The sequence below is a fragment of the Miniopterus natalensis genome, chromosome 11, assembly GCF_054644295.1.
Source record: "Miniopterus natalensis isolate mMinNat1 chromosome 11, mMinNat1.hap1, whole genome shotgun sequence".
Taxonomy (NCBI): domain Eukaryota; kingdom Metazoa; phylum Chordata; class Mammalia; order Chiroptera; family Miniopteridae; genus Miniopterus; species Miniopterus natalensis.
The window spans coordinates 26,854,061-26,873,978 of record NC_142091.1 but is presented as its reverse complement, the minus strand read 5'-3'; positions in this window follow the sequence as shown (position 1 = coordinate 26,873,978).

Here is a 19,918-nt window from a genome sequence, read left to right as displayed (position 1 = left end):
GGTCCCCAAGGCTTTGTTCATTCCCCTTCTATTTTCTCTCATTGTTCAGACTGTTCTGCCTCCCGGTTCATTGATTCTTTCCCCTGACTCCCCACTATGCGGTGAGCCCATCCACTGAGCTCTTTATTTTGGTTATTATGTTTTCTGGCTCTAAAAATTTTCACTCGTTCTTCACATCTTTTATTCTTTTGCTGAGAATTTTCTAATTCTTGTCTGCGCCTTTCCAGCCTTTCATTTGTTTCAAGCTTTTCATAATTGCTCATTGAAGCACTTTTATCCTGGATGCCTAATGTTATTTTCCAGATAACCCTAATGTTGCTCTCATTCCAGTGTTAGCATCTACTGCCTTTTTCCACTCAGTGTGAGGTCTTCCTCTTCTTGATATAACAACTGATTTGCAACGAAAACCTGGATGTTTTCACATTATGGTATGAGACCAGCTGGCATTGAAACCTGCTGCTTTAACTGGCTTGCTCGGAAGGCTGAGCCCGCTCTCCTTACAACCAGCTGAACACAGAGCGCAGGGTTCCCAACCAGCCTTCACTGGCCCTTGGCTACAGGGGGGCTGTCCTTGTTCGTGCTGGGCTGGGTGGGAGTCCTGGTTCCCCTGGTGGCTTCCCTATCGTTGCACTGGCGGCAGCCTCATTACCTCCGGGTGATGTGAAAAATCCCGACTCCCACTGGGCCTCCTCTGACACCACCCAGCAGGGAGGAGGGGAAACGCGTCACGGCGGCAAAGCAGGGGCAGAAAGTCCGGCTCCCCGTGTGGCCGGCACCCACACGGCCCGGGAAGGGGGCTTGTTACCGCCTGGCAGGGGTGAAAGTCCCGTCTCCCTGCTTGAACTTCTCTGACAGCATCCAGGAGGGGTGATGAGCGCCTTGTTAAGCCTCACAAGAGTAAAAGGATGGGTTCCCCACTGCTTTGCTCACATATGCAAGAGTGGGAGGACCGTCTTGCGGTGGTGTTTGGCTAAAGAGGAGCAGTTGTCGCCTAAATATTTTCTGTCTTGCTAGGTTGTCCCTTTCCTGATCCTTTGACTAAAAAGAGCAGGCTTTGGTTGGGGCTTTGTAAATTTGTACCTATTGGTGTTTTCAGGTTGCTGGCTTCCTGAGCTCCAAGTCAGGGATATATATGAAGCAAAAAGAAAACTCAGGGCACCACTTGTCATCCCCTTAGTCCCAAGATCCCTAGTTGGTTTGATTCTTTAGACTCTTGCTATGTTTGTTTTACGTATAATGTCCAATGCTTTTAGCTGTACTTAGCAGGTGGAATAGGGAAAAGTACATCTACTCCTTCCCAGAAGTGAAATTCCTCTGATTTAAGTGGCATTTTATAAATAGGTATACTTTATTAGTATGTGAATTTCCTTATTCATCTTTATTTCCATCTGTCCTTTAATAGTATTGCTTAATAATTTAGTCAATATAGTTTAATAATATAGTTTTGTCATTACACTTTTCTGTTTTTCTCTATATGGTTACCTACCATCTCTTTCCAGCAAAAATACTGGTTTTTAATTAAGGCAAGTACTGTAATGGGAGTTATTAATTTAACAATAATAGAAAAGAGAAAACGTTTTTAGGAAACATGTTTAATGTATAAGTACTATATGAGAACATAGCAAAAGTCATGAAGATATAACTCAAGTCACAGACTAACAGAGCAGTGAACTCCTTGACCATCCTTTCCTCTCCCTGCACATATCAGGGGTTTAATTGTCAGTGGGTATAGTGTACAACTTGACTGTGCACCTCTTTAGGTCTCAGTGTATTAAACCTTAGTTCTGCCACTTCAGCCTCAACACGCAGAGACCTAATATCCCGCGATCAATGGAGAAATGCTTTTCATTTTATTGCCAGCAACGCCAGTACATGCTGTGTCCCTTGATAATATTTTATGCACAGTTTCTGATTTTCCCTCTCTGGGGGTGTCTGCAGTTCTGAAACAATTAAGTTCAATCTGGCACATAAACGGAAACATGTCTTGCAAACACGAGGTACATGTGGCGATCGCAGTAAAACTACACATTGATTTCTGACCTAGGGCCCTCCAAGGAGTGTCCCTAATCTCCCAAGGGTGAAGTTTTGAGAGGGAATCTTTGATTAAACTGTAAGATTAAAGAAAACTTAAGTGGCTGGACAGCTCCCTATTCACTGCATGTTTGAGACGTCTTGAGAACATGTGTTATTCTTTTCAAAGTTGGTTGTAAATCAGACTCTCTAAATTGCTTCCAGATCAGTCTTTTCAGGCAAAGCATTAAAATGATGGTTCTATCAGCCAAAACGCTAATTTCTGCTCCGATCGCACACACTATCCTACATTCCCCTTACCTAATATAGAAGAGGGAGGTGCCACTCTTACCAGCCATTCTCTCTCTAGGTCGGCAGATGTGCTGTCTGGACTAGAAGCTGCTGTCAGCAATTTGGTCTCACTATTTAGCTCAGATATTTTAAGAGATTACTTGTGTGTCTCTGTGAAAAGATTTTGGCTGAAATTCCAAGAATATTCTTCTTCGGAACACTGAATGCAGTATCAAGTGAAAGTAGAATACTCAAGTTGAATAGGAGTAGCCTTTCTGACAGAACAATATTTTATAGTTCTTCAGATTTGGAAAAACAAAGTGTCAGATTATCTTCTTTCAAATATAGGCAACGCTCATTCTGGTCTTCCCCTTCAGCTCTTTCTAGTCAAAACTTCCACTTTAACTAGGCTTTAATGACTGACCACTTACAAGTAATGAAAATGTAGATCATAACAGAGATACTTAACTAATTTTTATGTGTGAACTCCAGTGCATCTTCGAAGTCCCTAAATTTTTGAGACTTTTTTTTGTTCTGGAAAAAGAGTTTATAGCTTACATTAGATTTTCAAAGATGCTTATTAATTCAAACTTCACAAATATTGTCTTCTAGGCCTAGTGCTTTAAAATATCTAAAGAAAGATAAAAATAAAATGTGGACCAACCTTTATCAAATATATACATATAGCTTCAAATTAAAAAAAGGAAAAATAACTTACAGTTTACAACTAAAATTTTAAATACACTAATATTACCAGGCCAAACTTGAGTATGGGCTCAATTTTGTAACATCGATTATTTGTGCCATTCAGGAACAATTTAAGACAGTACAAAATAAATTTATAGCGTCCAAAATATCAATAGGTAACTTTCAATTTGCTGAGATTAGACCTCACTCAAGGTCCTTTGAAAGAATCTTCCACTGACAGACAGGTGGCACTACTGATCCCACATAAATATGCCTGTAGACACTGAAGAGTTCTTCATATCTCCCCCAAGGAGAAGTGTAAACCTGGTGAATGATAACAGATATTCAAAAATAGCATATTAGGTTTTGATCTTGGGTAAGATGGAATAGCACACTTCACTCCATCTTTCCCACTGAATGCAGCTATCAAACCTGGGCGCGATGCATGGAGCAGATCTTTGAGTTCTCTGGAAAGTAAGTAATAGCAGGCAGCTTGGGGATGAAAACCAGAAGTGAGGATACTACCATACCATTTTCCACCAGGATATCCTTCCAGGGTCCTAGACCTGCATGCAGTGCCACCTAATGCCTGGAAATGGGCACAGAGCACATTCTAGGATACCCCAATAGTTCTGATTTAAGGAGCAGGAAAAGGAACAGCTAATGTTCAGATTCCTTGAGAAACCCCTTTTTGCATTTTTCTCTTTTTCTCCATTTTCTTACACTCCAGCTCCCAAACAGGACTTCACAAAGAGCAACTGGAATTGTAATAGGAACACACAGGAGCCAAAACTCCGAAGGAAGTAAACCTTCAACCCTATCAGTGGAGCTGTGGTCACCATGAAGGTGAGCAATCCTCCCTTGCTTTTTCGCCTCACCTTGTCCTGTCTCTGATTTGTCCTAGGTATGGGTGTATTTGTGAAGAGGCAGAGGATAATGGAGTAACTAAAGCCGTAGCTTTATGGCCATGTAACCCAAAAGGGGAGCTGTGAGGAAACCAGAAACTTCCAGAGAGACTGCAGAAAGGAAGGAGGTTAGGAAAGCAATACAATTTATGAACTTCTGAACTCATTCTTAAGCTGCATATGTGTGGATCAGATACTAATAAAAAATATTAAACAGTTTGAGAACTAAACTAACAGACAGGCCACCCTCCAGGTGGGAGACAGATGCAAATAGTACTACAAAGTCTTTGAAAACAGAACCTACAATGGAACCACACCTGACAGAAGACGGGCTAGGACGTGCAATCTGAACCTAACTACGTAGACTGATTGCTAAACCAAAATAAATTCTCCATAGGATTTAAACAAGGCTTGTACACTCTTAATGTATGCTCATAATATTTAAAATATCCAGGATACAATTACTCAGCATGCAAAGATCCTCAACTCTCATAGGAAAATCCAATCAATGAGCACTGATCCCAAGGTAACACAGACCTTAAAATTACCTGAGAAAGACTTTAGAGTGGCCATTATTAAATTACTCCAACAAGTAATTATAAATATTACTGAAATGAATAGGAAAATAAAAGTCATAGCAAAAGAAGGATGGGAAGAGTGAATAAAAAAGAACCAAAGAGAAAATAAAATAATTGAAATTGTAAAGTCATTGAAATGGAGAAAACAGAGAAAGTAGTAAACTTGAAGATAGATCAATAGAAGTTATCCAACATATACTTACCATATGTCTCATCAATCTTTAAACTATTACCTTAGAGAAATAAAAACTATGTTCACCCAAAAAATCCTGTCCATTAATATTTATATCAACATCTCCGAAATTTATATTTATATTCACCATCTCCAGAAACTGAAAGCAGCCCAAGTGTCTTTCAACGGGGGAGTGGATAAGGAAACTGACCGATCCATACAGAAGAATCCTGCTCAGGAATAAAAATGGGACAAGCTGTTGACACGCACAAGAACTGGAGTGAATCTCAGGCCCAGCACTGAATGGAGGAACCGCCAGTCTCACGAGTTTGCACACTTGGTGATTCAATTTGACGACATTTTCAAAAACAGAGAACACGGTGATGCAGAACAGAGCAGGGGCTCTAGGGGTTAGGAGGCGGGGACGACGAGGTCACATCACAGGTGCTTTCGGGGGGTGATGGAATGGGTCTGTGTGATCACTAGGCTGGCGGTTGCGCTGACCTAGACGTGAGAAAATTTGCTGAACTGGACACCAAAAAAGTCTCTCTGACTATATGACAAAATAAAAATAATCATCTAAAATTGTGCATCATAATTTGACAAAGAAGAAAATGAATAAACATTTGTTCAATGCAAGAGATACTCTTGTCCAGCGCCACACATTTAGTGTCTCCAGGGTAGTCTGTTTTATTGGGAACTTAAGATGAATTCTCACCCCTTACAGATTATGTCATGTCTGTTTCTTTTATTTTAATTTTTTGTTAATCCTCACCCAAGGATACTTTTTCGATTGATTTTTAGAAAGAGTGGGAGGGAGGGGAGAGAGAGAAACATCAATGTGAGAGAGACATCAGTTGGTTGCCTCCCACTCCCACGCACCAACCGGGCAGGGGATCGGACCTACAACGCAGGTACACGCCCTTGACCAGGAATCAAACCCGAGACCCTTGGCGTGCAGGCCCCTGCTCTGGCCTCTGACCCACACTGGCTAGGGTTGCTGTGTCTACTTGACGGTCTGCTAAAGCTGTTAAGGCTTCTCGTGAATCTCAGGTAAATTTGTCCAATCCCCTTTTCAGGTCACCTCTTTGCCCCATACATTCTTTCATTATAGTAACCATACCAATATTTCCCTATTAAGCTATAAACCCCACGTAAAAGGGGACAATTCATTTTTCAGCCCTACTTCCTTGCAAAGAGATGGGTATACACTAGACACAAAATAAATGTTTCTTGAATGAAGTGTCTGAAGCTACACATTATTTAAGTTGCAGCCTAAAAAAGAGTATTTCATCCCTTCTATGTGAAGGATGTGATCTATAACTATTTATTTTCAGACAAAAAATTATCTTCATGAAATAAACCACTGGTCCTTTATTGCCTGTTACTATAAATAAGCTCCTTATCTCTCTCTTCCTTTCCCTTCCTCTCTCTGAAATCAATAAAGGCATATTAAAAATAAATAAATAAGCTCCTCTACATTTGTGATATGCATGTGAAAGCCATTTATGTCCCATGCTCCAATGCTGCACTAATGGAAACAGCCTTCCTTCGAATCTCTTACATAGGGATCAGCATGCAAGAGAGATTTCAGACAGGTTTGCACGTTTATCAGAACCACGATATCTCAGTGTTCTGACCCGGACGCCAAGGGAACATTTACTCTGTGGGCGTGTAGGACACCGTAGGCTTACGACAATGGAACCCCTGTGCCTGAACTTTGAAAAACTCTTACTTTGTAATATGTACAGGGAAAACGCAGTCTGGGCATGAGCAGGCATTAGGGCAGTCACAGCGTTTCTCAGGTCATATGCTGGTATGTAGCCTGCATCAATTACCCATACAAATAGAAAGATACAGAAAAAGTCAGTCGTATTAAGCTTAGGAATCAATAGTCCATGATTTAATAATAGAAGTTAATTACTGCCCTAGAACAAGAGCTCATCAGCCATCCAGACAAGCCATTGACCCTGTGGAGGTGGGTGGTTTGTATAAACATCCTAAACGTGACAGAGCCCTCTGACCTTGAACACCGTCACATTCATAAAGGTGGAAATTCAGGTTCATTGGATGATTTCATGAACCTACTTTGGACAAGTCACTATAAGAGCCTTATCCCTCACAGAATCAGGGAAAATACTTCGTTTCCCAAACGATAAAGACACTCAAGTTCTCATCTGTGAAGAGGGAATGATGGTGGACGAAGTGAGAGAAGCAACTGAAAGAGAGATTATAGTAAAACTAAAGAGCAAGATCCCTGATACTTTAAGAAGGCCATTAAAAGAAGTTTCTGGGCAAGTAAACTGAACGGCACCAAGTGAATTAACAAAATAGTTATAGTGCATTGTAACAGAGCAGAACCCAGGTCGCCCCGGGCATTAAGATAATATGCAGAGCAGGGATGCCTGGGCTGTGACCATGCAAGAGTATCTGACAATCATGATGACTCTGCCCCAATCATGACTTGGATAGAAAGACAACAAGATATGATAACACTTATTGACAGCTTTCTTCTGCTCTGAGAATGGCAACCAGAGCTGAATGGTTTCCAAGATGTTAACCAGGCCATTTCTAATGATGTCCCTACACAGATACTTCAGGGAACCAAATGTGATTGCTAGTCCTGTGTCCGCTCTTAGAGGGGCAGAGAGGATAGATGATCCCATGGGTTATTAAGCAAAACACTGTTACTGCAAAGATTAACATGACTTTGACCATCAAGCTTGAGAATTCTTTTCCCTCTCTTTCCACTAACCTCCATTATGTGAATTATCTCACATCGGCATCTGGATTATTTGTATTCCACCCTATTCCAGAGTCCTTTATATATATGTGAGTGTGTGTATGTATGTATATACATATATACATATATACATATATACATATATACATATATATTACATATATTCATTTTTTGCAAACAATTTTTATTGTGGTAAAATATACACAACATAAAACTTAGCATTTTAACCATTTTCAAGTATGCAGTTAGTTCAAAGGCATGAAACACAATCACATTGTGTGTTTCATGCCACTGAACTGTATATATTTTCTTAAAGGTATAACAAGGCAATGCCCTGCACATAATAAGTGCTCAAATATTTGTCTGAATGAATAAATGAATGGATGAATTTTCTCCTTAAGTCATGTGCCTCAGAAGATAGACCAAGCAGAGCCAGGTCAGAGAGAACACACAAAACCACAAAATGCCCATGAAGGCCATGACCTCGGCGTTCATTTACTATGACCCCATCATTACACAGATGTTGAATGAAAGCTCACACAGGATCATTCTTTTGTCCAGCATCCCAGAACTAGTAAGTGACAAACCAAGGCCTGAACGTAGGTTCCTACTCTTTCCCAATCTATAGTTACTCTCTCATGGTTTGAGGACCTTGTACAAGATTTTCCAGATAAAATCCCAATAATACAAACTAAAGGATTTCCTCTTCAAGTCAACTCATAGCCAGAAGGTGACTGACTAAAATGAAGGGAATTCTGCTCTCTAGGGAGGAGCTGGTAGAAGCTGCCCTTAGTATAGACTTTGAAAGCGATGACAAGCAGAGAGGGAGAAAAAAAAGGCAAAAATTCCTGCACGTGTCTTTCTGTCCTGAATGATCCCTGAAACACTTCCAAGGCAGTTCTAAGGACGGCAGGGCAGATACTAACATTGAAAAGCAACACCCTTTCTGGTAAATGCGCATCTTCACCTCCAGCTCCCCTTCCCTGTGCTGTCTGCACGTCTCACCCTTCCACCAGCCCAAGCCCTGGGCTCTGTGCAAACTTTCTCCTGCCTTACAACTTCTTGACGCCACTGTCAAAATAATTTAAGGAATTCTAACATTCAATGACGGTAGCCTTATTTTTTTTTCTAGCCTGAGAATCCAAAACAAGAAAATATTTTTGCTTTGCTTAAGATTATCTCACAAATTATCATTTTAGAAAGAAGTGTCACCCTTGGCAGGTGTCCCTGCATCGATACACTAGAAACTGCACTGCAGGCTGAAAAACAACAACAACAACAACAAACACATTGGAGAAATAAAAACCTGGGGCTAACAGTACATTTTCAATTTGAAAGGAGTATGCTTTGTGACCATGTCCCATGAGGCAGACCCAGTGATATCAGAGAGAGGAGAGCGGCAGTTCTGTACGTGGGGAGGAATGAAACAGAAGGGGAGGTGGCCCAGCATCAGTAAGCAAATAAAACATCCTGCGAAGGAGCAGAAGCCACCCTGATGCAGACAGAGGGTGTCACTCCACACTCCAGGGAGACTTTCAGGGTTAAAAGGGCACATACACGAGGAAGCACAGGTTGGGGAGAGCTTCAGACTTAAACCCCACTTGGACAATTCGATTACCATAAAAAAGACAAATCTGGTCAGTAAATACTGAACCTAAGGTATCTGCATTGCTGAGAAGATCTTCAAGCCAAGCATTTTCAATATCTTACATTAAAACAGGCTTGAGAAATAAAAAAGGCTTTATTTTATTGGAGAATATATCAGTACAGCAGCTATTAATTGAGTACCTACTAAACACAGGGCACTTGCCCACTGGTACCTGAAAATTGAGTGCTTTATAGGAATGTCAATAGAATTCATTATGAATTGATGAAACATAATTCGTAGTTTGTTTTTCCAGGAGACGCTAATACAGTGTGTATCCACAGCTAATATTCTAGCAGTGTGGATTCAGCTACTCTTGGTAAGAACTGAGTAGGGTATAATTGACAGGCTAAGTGAGGGAGCTGGGAAGAGTGAAGTGACATGATTTGCCCTTGAAGAATTAGCATAAAATCATAAATAATTTATACAATCTGGAGGAAGAGCTGGCCTCTTTCGTTTTGGTTATAGGAAATAGTAAATTTAACATATAATACAACACATTTATTCATTTGATGTTTTTTAAAGGCACAGCATAATTTATTAAATAGTTTAAAAACTAGGTAATGCTTTTTTTAATGCTTACAACCTATTAACAGAGGCTGAGATCTAGGCACTGCAGTAAGTGTAGTCGTCGTCTTCAGTAGAGATTAGGTCGGTTCTCAGTGGGGATTCTAGTATGTTAGGGTTTGCCTGTCTGGTTACCAGGTTGGACTCTCCAAGAACTGATTCCTAGATGTACTTGGCCAAGGACTGATCAGAGGAGAAGAGGTTTCAAACAGAGCACCACAATGATTTCAGATGTGGGATCTGAGCATCTCCGGCCGCCCACTGTTAGTCATCCTTGGGAGCTACAAACAGAAAAGGGCAGTCCTGGGGCAGCAATTTCTACAGAGAATCTTCTATTTATAGTTGCATTACTAATGAAGTGTATTTATTATCTATCTTAAGAAGTCACTTTATGAGATGAAGCATAGAAATCAGTACAGAAATGTTTACCCAAGATCAAGAACTTAAGCCCTGCTCTGGCTGGTGTGGCTCAGTGGTTGGAGCATTGGCCTGCACACCTAAGGGTCCCAGGTTCGATTCCTGGTCAGGGTTCATGTGGGAGGAAAACAATTGATGTGTCTCTCTCACATCAATGTTTCTCTCTCTCTCTCTCCTTCCCTCCCTCCCTTCCAATCTCTCTAAAAAAAAAAAAAAAAAAAAAAAAAAAAATCAATGGAAAATATATCTTCAGGTAAGGATTAACAAAAAAAAAAATAACTTGAGCCCTATGAGCTGAATTTATTTACAGGTGTTTGTTCAACTCTCTAGTGTAGAGACTTACACATAAAAAGAACTGCAAAGCTTCCAAAAGAATTTACATGCTTTTCTAGTTTCCCCAAGTTCCAGCCTCTGCCTACTGCTTTACACCAAGCCTGCTGCCCTCATTTATGTTATCTGCTAGTCCCTGAATAATCACCTCAATTTTTTAGGGCTTTGTGACCTCTGATTTAGATAATTAATGAAGGACGTGGTTTTAATGGACAAAACAAGTGATCAAAAGAAAAGTTGCAACCACAACTTTGCCAACCCTCTCTTCTTGATTTTCCATGTTTATCTACTTTAACTCTATGTATACTCCCCTCCCCCCAAGCCAACAGCACACATTTCTCTAGCTGCAGTCACAGTGTCACCCATCAGGGTGCCACCCAACACTACGTCAAACAAGCAGTGGTTCTCTGAGTGAGGACTGAACGATCTCATATCCATAAGCCAGCAAGAAACAGACAGTAATTTTTCAATAAAATTTACTAAGAAATTAAGTTAAAACAAAGAGAAAGAAATGGACCAGAAGAAACAGTGGCAACAAAGAACAAATTCCCTAGCCTAAAATATTTCTTTATTAAATAATTGGTTCATTCTACATCCTTTATTGAATCATCAGTCTTAGCACTGTGTGTTATCTTGGGAGTTTTTAAAATAATTGAAGAAGAAGATATATAAATAATCTTGCCACAGTGTGATGTGCTAGAGGAAATCACCAGAGTCTAGACATAATTTGTCTTGACCAGCCCAACTTAGCCCTCGCATAGTCACGATTTCTACCTGAGCATCAGCTCTGTCTGAAGAATTCACTGCACAGCCCTTTGACACACCTCTCCCTTCAGCAACCCCCCCGCTCCCCCCACACTCCCTACTTCCAGGAAAGGTTAAGTCTGTCATACTCAGGTTCCCCTGTAAGATGAACTATTGGTAGTGGATGGGAAGAGAAAAGAAGAGCTATACTTCCCATGGGTTTAGGAGCATGGACATAAACACAGAGAAGGCATCTGGTCTCCCACCGTCAACCACACCAATGCCTCTCTGAGGACAAAGTGTTTCATTTCATGGTAATTTCTAAGAAAAGTTGTGGGAAACCAAAATGCATTCTAAATTTCTTTACATTCTTTCATTGGTTTGGTAGTGTGTCACCTACTACATGCCTGGCACTTGTCCAGGTGATGGAGATACAACATAAAAGACAATTCCCAGCTCATGATATTCATACAATTCAATGTCTAAGACCAGTAAATGAACAAGTGTTATTATAATGATAACCATTATTTGCTACAGGAACTCAAAAGAGGGGTGCCTGAGCAAGGCTGGAGGAAAATAAATAGGTTACTAGAAGAGTGGTCCCTGATCTGGGTCTTAGAGAATGAGCAAGTTTAATAAGGTGGAGACGTGTGTGTTCTGGAAAACCTTCCCACAGAATATTCCATGATACCAATGGCAGAAACAGAACACTGGGTGATGGTCAGTGCAACTTGTAACTATTTAGCTATGCCAAGTGAAGCAATCAATGATAAAGCAGTTTGATATACCATTAAATGGGTGTATATCCAACAATCATCTCCCACATGTCAACCCTCTTAAGATAAATAGCACATCTGAATCCTGAATTTTGGCAGCTTTAAGTTGGCTAAGAATCGTCCAAGAAGTTGTATGTGCTTAAAAAAAAAATCAAGACACACACACAAAAAGCCCTTTTATTTATTTAATTTTGTTTCAGGCTTGGAGTAGCACCATCGACACAGTCACTACTCACAGACATCATCACTGTTAGCAAACAGTACATGAGACTTCTACTTAAATATTCATGTATCTCCCATACACAGGATTGTTTATAATGAGAGAGATTTCAGTGGGCTATTCCTAAAGCGTGAGAACACTGATGTAGTACTGCCTCTGGCCAGGGAGTCAGAACAAATGCAGAATCTTTCTTCTCTATTCTGTGCATGATTCCACCTCACAATTGATGGAAAATCCTGTGTGTCTGATAGAATTCAGCTAACCAAACAACTGGTTCTGCCAGCTATGTTGGTGGCAGATGATCTAATTTAATACAAAGCATCAATCAAATTAAATGTCCCCACGGCCAAAATGAATGGAAGCAAACATTAATAACAATGGGGATGAACTCTGAGGGAGATTCTCAGAGAATCTCTAGAGGGGATCTTCAGTGAGATGCTGAATCTGTCTCTCACGTAGAACATGATTTGAATGTCTGTCTTTTTAAGGCACTTTGGTGGATAAAAAGATGTACCAGTCATGGATCCTACCCCGAGAACCTTGCGGGCTAATATGGGAGACATGCTATATATATAGGGTGTCCCACAAAATGTATGTGAACTTTGAATGATTATAAAGTCAGTGTTTATTAACATACAGTTCATTTTCAAAACTTAAAGGAATCTACAGAAATGAATAATTTTTTTGTCAATGCCTGTTTTCAAACTGATGACCGTTCTGGTCCAGGCACTGGTGATAATGGGGAGCAGTGGAATCACAAACATCAAGAATTGTTTCATTTGGTATTCGTGTGCCCTCAATTTATCGACTGTTGCCAGTTTTGTACCATAAACTTTATCTTTTATGTTTCCTCATTTAAAAAAGTCTAGTGACACTTCAGGATACATTTTCTTTGTTCAAAACTTAGCCTGGCTTCACCAATTATTTCAAATAAGTTAAACCTGAAAAGGAGTGAAAATTAAGTGAGTTATCAGCTGTAAAGTATATATACATTTTGGGGACACCTTATATATAAATAATTTAAATATATAATAGACTGTAGTAAGTGCTACAGGGCAGTACATATAAGCTACTATGGTGTTCGGAGGAACAAAAGATTATTTCCAAATAACAAATCTAGAAAGGTTTCTTTATGGACGTGATTCTGCTGTGTTCCAGATTTCTGGATCCAACTGGCTTCTGATCAGAATGCTCAATGCAAAATCTAACATCTTTTCCCCCAAAAGTGTTCTTCGTTTTCAACTCTGCAGGTCCCTGACAGACACCGCCCATCCAAACAACCAAGTTAGTGTCCTGGGAGTGATACTGAACCTCTCCCTCTCTCACATGTCACAGTCCCATCCATCAGTCCCCTAGTCCTATACACACAATGTACTTGATATTTTTGAAAACATCCTCTATTCACACTCCCATTATTGTAGTTATATTCTAATAATTGCTTATGTAGATTCCTACAATGGTCTCCTAGTTTGCTTTGTAATCTAATGATGTCATTCCTCTACATGAAATCCTGCATTAACTGCTTCGTAGTTTTCAAGATAAAATTCAAACTTCACTCTTTCATAGTCCAGCACCTCACAGAGTACTTGTAACATGGCAGGTACTCAATAAGTACTTTTTGAATTAATGATGGGATAAATTGATTATTGGATAAATTCTATATGCTTGAGCTGTATCTAGAAATAAAAGGACATTTTGGACATGCTGTTGGAGTAAAGCGAATTCCAACTAGAGGGAATGTGCTCAGGAACCCTGATCTTGGGGAATAACTGCAAGAGCTTAGGGTTCTAATTTTGGGAGGCTTCCTGTCCTCAATAACTTGTTTCTTATGAGAGCAGGGGAACAGCTTCAAAATATCAGTGCAGCCTCTCCAAAGATAGACAAGCTAGAGATGTCAAGCCACTTATACTCATGCAGAAAAAAATAATGGCAGAGACAAGTGCTTAATTCATAGACCCATTTACTCAAGAAGGGAAAAAAGAGAGAGAGAAAGAGAAAGAGGGGGAGTGGCAGGGAGGAAGGGAAGAAAACAAAATTTTGCACAAAGATTGTTTTCTGCTTTTAAAATTCCTGACACTCTTTAAAAGTATAGACTGAAACTGTTTGTTTAGCCTAATGTTAAATTTTAATTTGATTTGATTTTTCGTGGAAAACCATCAAAAGATAAATAAAACATTTAAAAAAATCCTAGCTCACATTTCTATACAAAGATACAGTTAAAACAGCCTTGGGTTCATACACTTGCATATATAATCTGATAAAAGAAAAAACAGGCTAGCAGTTTTATTTGGGGGAATCTATGTGGTTTTTTGTGTTGTTTTTTTTTTTGTGTGTGTGTGTGTTCTGTTTTGTTTTGATTTGTCTTTTAGATGAATCAGATACTATACTATATTTTTTATATAGAATTGTATCTCCAAACTCAAAGGTGGAAGTTCAATAGTTAGGAATGGTTTTTTAGACCAGCCAATTTTATACTTTATTTAAAGGCAGGCAGTGGTGCAATGGGGAACTAATCCAAGAGGATACATGTCCATCTGCTACCAAACTTGGACGTGGCCAGAAGAGCTTCAGTCTTAATTATTTTGGGTATTGAGGCTATGCAAACTATTACACCTCCAGAAAAATTTCACTGCAAAAAAAAAAGCGCTTGAACTATCACTGCTAAATAAATTTCCCAATTTCTTCTTCTTTTCTCAAAGGTTCAAGGCCGGGAAAGGGTTATCTCCAATTGAACATACATATAATAGGAAATCGTTTTAAATGCACGTTACTCATAGAAGCATTAAAATACTTTGCCAGAGAATTAATATAATTTATTGGTCTCCCAAACTAATGCTGTTACCTACCTTTTTTTTTTTTTTTAATGCACCTTTTCTTAGAAATACCCCAGCAAAACTAACAAGTAAACTAGGGAGTAAAGAAAGGAAGTGTGGTGTCTGAGAAATAGTGAAACCACGTCAGGAGAGATTTAAAGAGAAGTCACTGGAAGGAGCTCACAAGCAAGGGCACTTCTGAGCCCTCCCAGCTCCATCACTTCTAGGTAGAGACTCCGGAAACTGCTGTTTACCCTATAGACACTCCCATAGTCTTTCAAACGACTTTCCAGGTTGTGGCCAGAAAGTAGAGCTTTCCCCAAGAGACCATGTGTCTTCCAATAAATATGTACACTAAAACTGCAAAGACATCTTTTCCATTTACCTACGTTCTTATCTAGCGCAGCTTGTCAGCAGAAACTCAAAAACGTCCATATATTTTGTGGTTAAGTTTTGGGTATACTAATGTTGTGGCTGCTGTAATTGATGATGTTGCCTTTTTAACCTTCACCACTTTTATTTTTGTCAAAATAATATTTTAACACTTATACAATCAACTTGTCTTTAGAGGTTTGTAATGAAAAACAGCAGTCCTGTGATATGGCCCCAGCCCCCTTCAGGTAGGAGTCCAGGGAACTGCTCAGGCTCCTCTGGTCTTTACCTTCTCCTTTCTAAGAAACGTACTCATTTCTTGTTTTTTTTTTAAGTGTAGAAATTACTAGTAATTCCTTTTATAAAGTATGAGGATTTCTTTTACATGCCATATACCAAATGTAGTTATTCTTTGTAGAGACATCAATAGTCAATGTTTATATGAAGATTATTATGAAGTATCATTCCCAGAAATGCCATGTGATGATAAATGTCTATATGAATAACTTTAATTCTGTCCTATGCTCCATCAGATAGCATTAGCCTCTGTCCTGGCCTCTTTTTATAACCAAATGCTCTGTGATATCAAGTTGTTTATTATGTCCCTTTTTCTTCTTGACAGCTTTTCCCCAGAACTCTGTATCTTAAGGTCTTGGGCGAGTTCCTCCCAGTGACATCCTTAAATCTCTCCTGAGATGGTTTCACTATTTCTCAGACACCACACTTCCTTTCTTTACTCCCTGGTTTACTTGTTAGTTTTTCTGGGGCATTTCTAAAAAAAAAAAAAGTGCATAGAAATTAAACTTTTTGTGACCTGATGTGAATATAACATCATTTTTTGCTTCTACCTGGCTATTGGTTTTTCAAGTATGGAATCCTAAGTTAAAGATAGTTTTCCCTCAGAATTTTAAAGATAAGTTGTCTTTATCTTCTGTTCTCTTTTTATATATCTCATATTAATAAACTATTGAGTTTTTCAGGTAGATCTTCTAGGTCTACTCTTTGTCTTAGATTTTCTCCAACACTGTTCTCTGGGTTTGCATTCTAAGTAATTTCCTTGATTTCATCTTCTAAACATTCCATTAATTTTTATTTTTTTTGGCAATTGTATTTTTAATTTTCAGGAGCTGTTTTATTTCTTTATTCTTTTCTTACTGTTTCCTGCATTTTTTTAATGCAACAGTTTTCTCTGTCTTCCTCAGGATACCCATTATAGCAGGGATTTTAACGGGGGAGGTTGAGGGTGTCCTGAAAATGGGCAGGCCATTTTCCAAGGAATCCTACAGAGCTGTACATGGAGATGTTTCCCCCAGCACTGCTTAGCTGCTCCAGAGACATAAGTCCCAGTTTGGCCTGACGATCTGTTACACAGCTGCCTGTGTTTTACACACAGACTGGGGAGAGCAAACTTCCCAAAGAACACACCCCTGTCCGGCAACACAGCTCCTGCTGGTGGGGATGAGCCAAATACATCACCTTAAATGGAGAAAGTGTTCTAGCAATTTACAAAGATAAACCTGACATCATCTATCTTGGTGGGTATTCCTGGAACAATCTCAACTGGGGACTTGGGGACTCCATTTCTCAGGAGGCTTTCTTTGGAGACCAACACATTCCCTCAATTAGGAAAGCATATAATCTGGTTCATGCAGTGAAGTCACAGGGCGGCAATTTGTTTTTGGAACCTATTGCTGTGTTTGAAATGTACAAATGTGATAGGCTTTAAACTACTATCTGTGCCTGAACAGCCCAACCATCACATGCACCCAGTTGTCTCTATTAACAGAAGCACCTAATAACCATCTTTGGGGACAGTCTGAGGCAACAGGGTATGCACATAGCCCATGATGCTTATATTATCCTGGCTAAAGCCCTGTGGGAAATGTTGCTCCTTTCCTGAATGTGTAAGAAACTACCCACATTCTTTGGGACCCAGCAAGCTACCCGAGCAGATCCATCTCTCTCTTCTCTGTTATCAGTGTGCACCTCATCCTGTCTGGCAAGTTGAGAAGCAATAAGCTTTTACTCTTCCTTTTGGCTAGGGTTCATTGTCTTTCCCCTTCATTGAGTTTATTAAGAATAGCAATGTAGCACTAAAACTTATTGTCACTGAGTGTCCAATTATGAAACAGGGACCAAACCAGCTATTTTAATAATAACAAAAATAACTTAGAGAATTGTTAAATAAGTACTGAACAACTGAAAGACAAAAGGGGACACTGAGCTAACAAAGAAATAGTAACTACAGGAAGCTGCTATCATCTCTAGAGCTGGTAAAACAGGGTGAGGTTATTAGTTTGGAGACTTGGAGAAGTCCCTGTTGAGCTGAAACTTGGGTCTCTGAGGAGAGAACAGATCACAGCAGGATCCGACATGCAGAATCTCTGGGAAGCACCCCTTTTTCCAAGCCAGGACTCAGTCTTCTGAGGAGGGTGTGCTTCCTGGCTATTGCTGGAATCTGTTAGGTGACTTGATTAAAGTGGTTTGAGAGCAGTGGAAGGACCCTGAAAATTGCAAACAACTGCAGCTGATAAAATCAATAGCTACGCCCAGAGTGGGAAATATTGTTTGGAGTAAGGCAGGCAGGAATTAGACTCAACCAAACAAACTGAAAGTCCATTCTCTCTCCTCTCTTTTTCCAGTCTCCTTTTGGTATTCTCATTATTGAAGCTTAATGGGGAGCAAGCTGGCCCAGGACAAATGTGGTCCGTGGCATCTCAGTATCACAAAGCAAAGTATAGAGTTTTGAGCATAGAGCCAAGAGCTTATTTACTGTCACATCAAAATTTTAGGCAAAAACTCATTGCTTCAAGGAAGAGAGGACTAACTTTCAGAGTGACACTAAAATGAGATCATTACTCCATAATCAGATTTATACATAACTCCAGTCTTATACTGAGATAATAGAAGATGTATCCATTTATCTGTGGCCCTCCATTCCTGGCACAAAGTTCCTAAAATCCTTGTAATTCCCTAAGTGATAAAAGCACTAGAAGCATCTTTTGTTCTAATATTTGGTCTTTTACCCCAGTTCTTGACACAGAGTTCCTAAATTTGTTGGAATTTTCTGGGTGATAGGAGTCTTTTGTCCTAAGGAGGTGACTCTGGGTAGGCACCTGAATGGGGGCTGGTCACCAGCAAGACCAAGCCATGATTATATGGGGCAGAAAAATCTTTCCTCTACACTTCAAGGTTTGTTTGGTCTAATAATTAAGTCTATGTGAGACAGATTATCAAGAGAAAATAACAAAGTTTACTTACATATGTATGTCTAGGAATCCCACATACGTAAGAGAATCAGAAATCCCACATACACGAGAGGTTCAGAGACATAATGAGGTACACATGACATTGTGAGTTAAGGAGGAAGTAAGATACCTTGGGACTTCAGAGGGGAGGAAGGTCATTGGTAAGACAATAAGAAGAATAGATATTCAGTAGTTAGAAATTTGCCCTGCCCCATAGATAGGTCATAAAAAGTGATTTCTTGTCATAACTCTTATTATAGACAACTAATTTAAATTCTTTAAGGAAGAGGTAAATGTTTCTCATAAGCCTGCAAGGTCTCAATTGCCTTCAGCTCCAAATAATTAACATGCCCAAAGTGATACATCTTGGGAAGGTCTGTTCTGAACCCTTTCATTTGGAAGCTTGGAGAAGGCCTAAAAATGGAGTTAAGATCATACCTACATAACAAAACCTTCATAAAATCCCAATAGTATGGGGTTTAGAGGGCTTTCAGGTTGATGAACACATCCATATTCCAGGAGGGTAGTGAATCCTAACTCCATGAGGATAGAAACTCCTGTGATTGAACTCTCCCAGACCTCAGCCTGTGTATCTCTCATCTGGCTGTTCATCAGTATTCTTTCTCTTATCCTTTAAAAAACAGGTAAATGTAAGTGTTCCCCCAAGTTCTGTAAGAAGGTCTAGCTAGCAAATTAACCAAACCCAAGGAGGAATCATGGGAATTTCAGATCTACAGCTGATCAGATGTCAACCTGGACTTGCAATTGGCATATGAAATGTAGGGGGACAGTCTTGTGGGACTGAGCCCTTAACTATAGGATCTGATGCTATCTCCAGGACAGAGAGTGCCAGAATTTAGTTAAATTATAAGCCACTCAGTTGCTGTCCAAGAGAACTGCTTGGTGGGGGAAACCCCCACACAGTTGTTGACCCAAAGTATCAGAAGTGAAGTGTTTTGTGTTGAGTAGTAAAGGAGAAACACAGGTGGAAACACTGGGTTTTTCAAACTTATTTACAAATACTACAGAAGCACCACCCAAATTCAGAAAACCCAAGACATTCTCTTAACTTCATGAAACAAATATCCAGGATAAGATCCCATTATCAGACTTATTTATTATTAAACAATGATTATGATCTCCTCCACTCTTTTCAGGTTAGGAGAGCCACAGTTCTTGTTTATTGAGTGCTACTCAATTACTATAGATCTGTTGCTAAGTTACTTCCTTCCCTTTGGATTGAGTTTCCTCCAGCACAGGTATCCTCAAAACATTTCCTGATATCTTCAAAGAGATAACATTTTAGTTTCTTAAAAGAGCTGAAAGCAAAACCACTCTACTTTATGCTCCATTTGGCTCAAGACTTCTCTTGCTACTCATGAAAGACATTGCCATTTGCC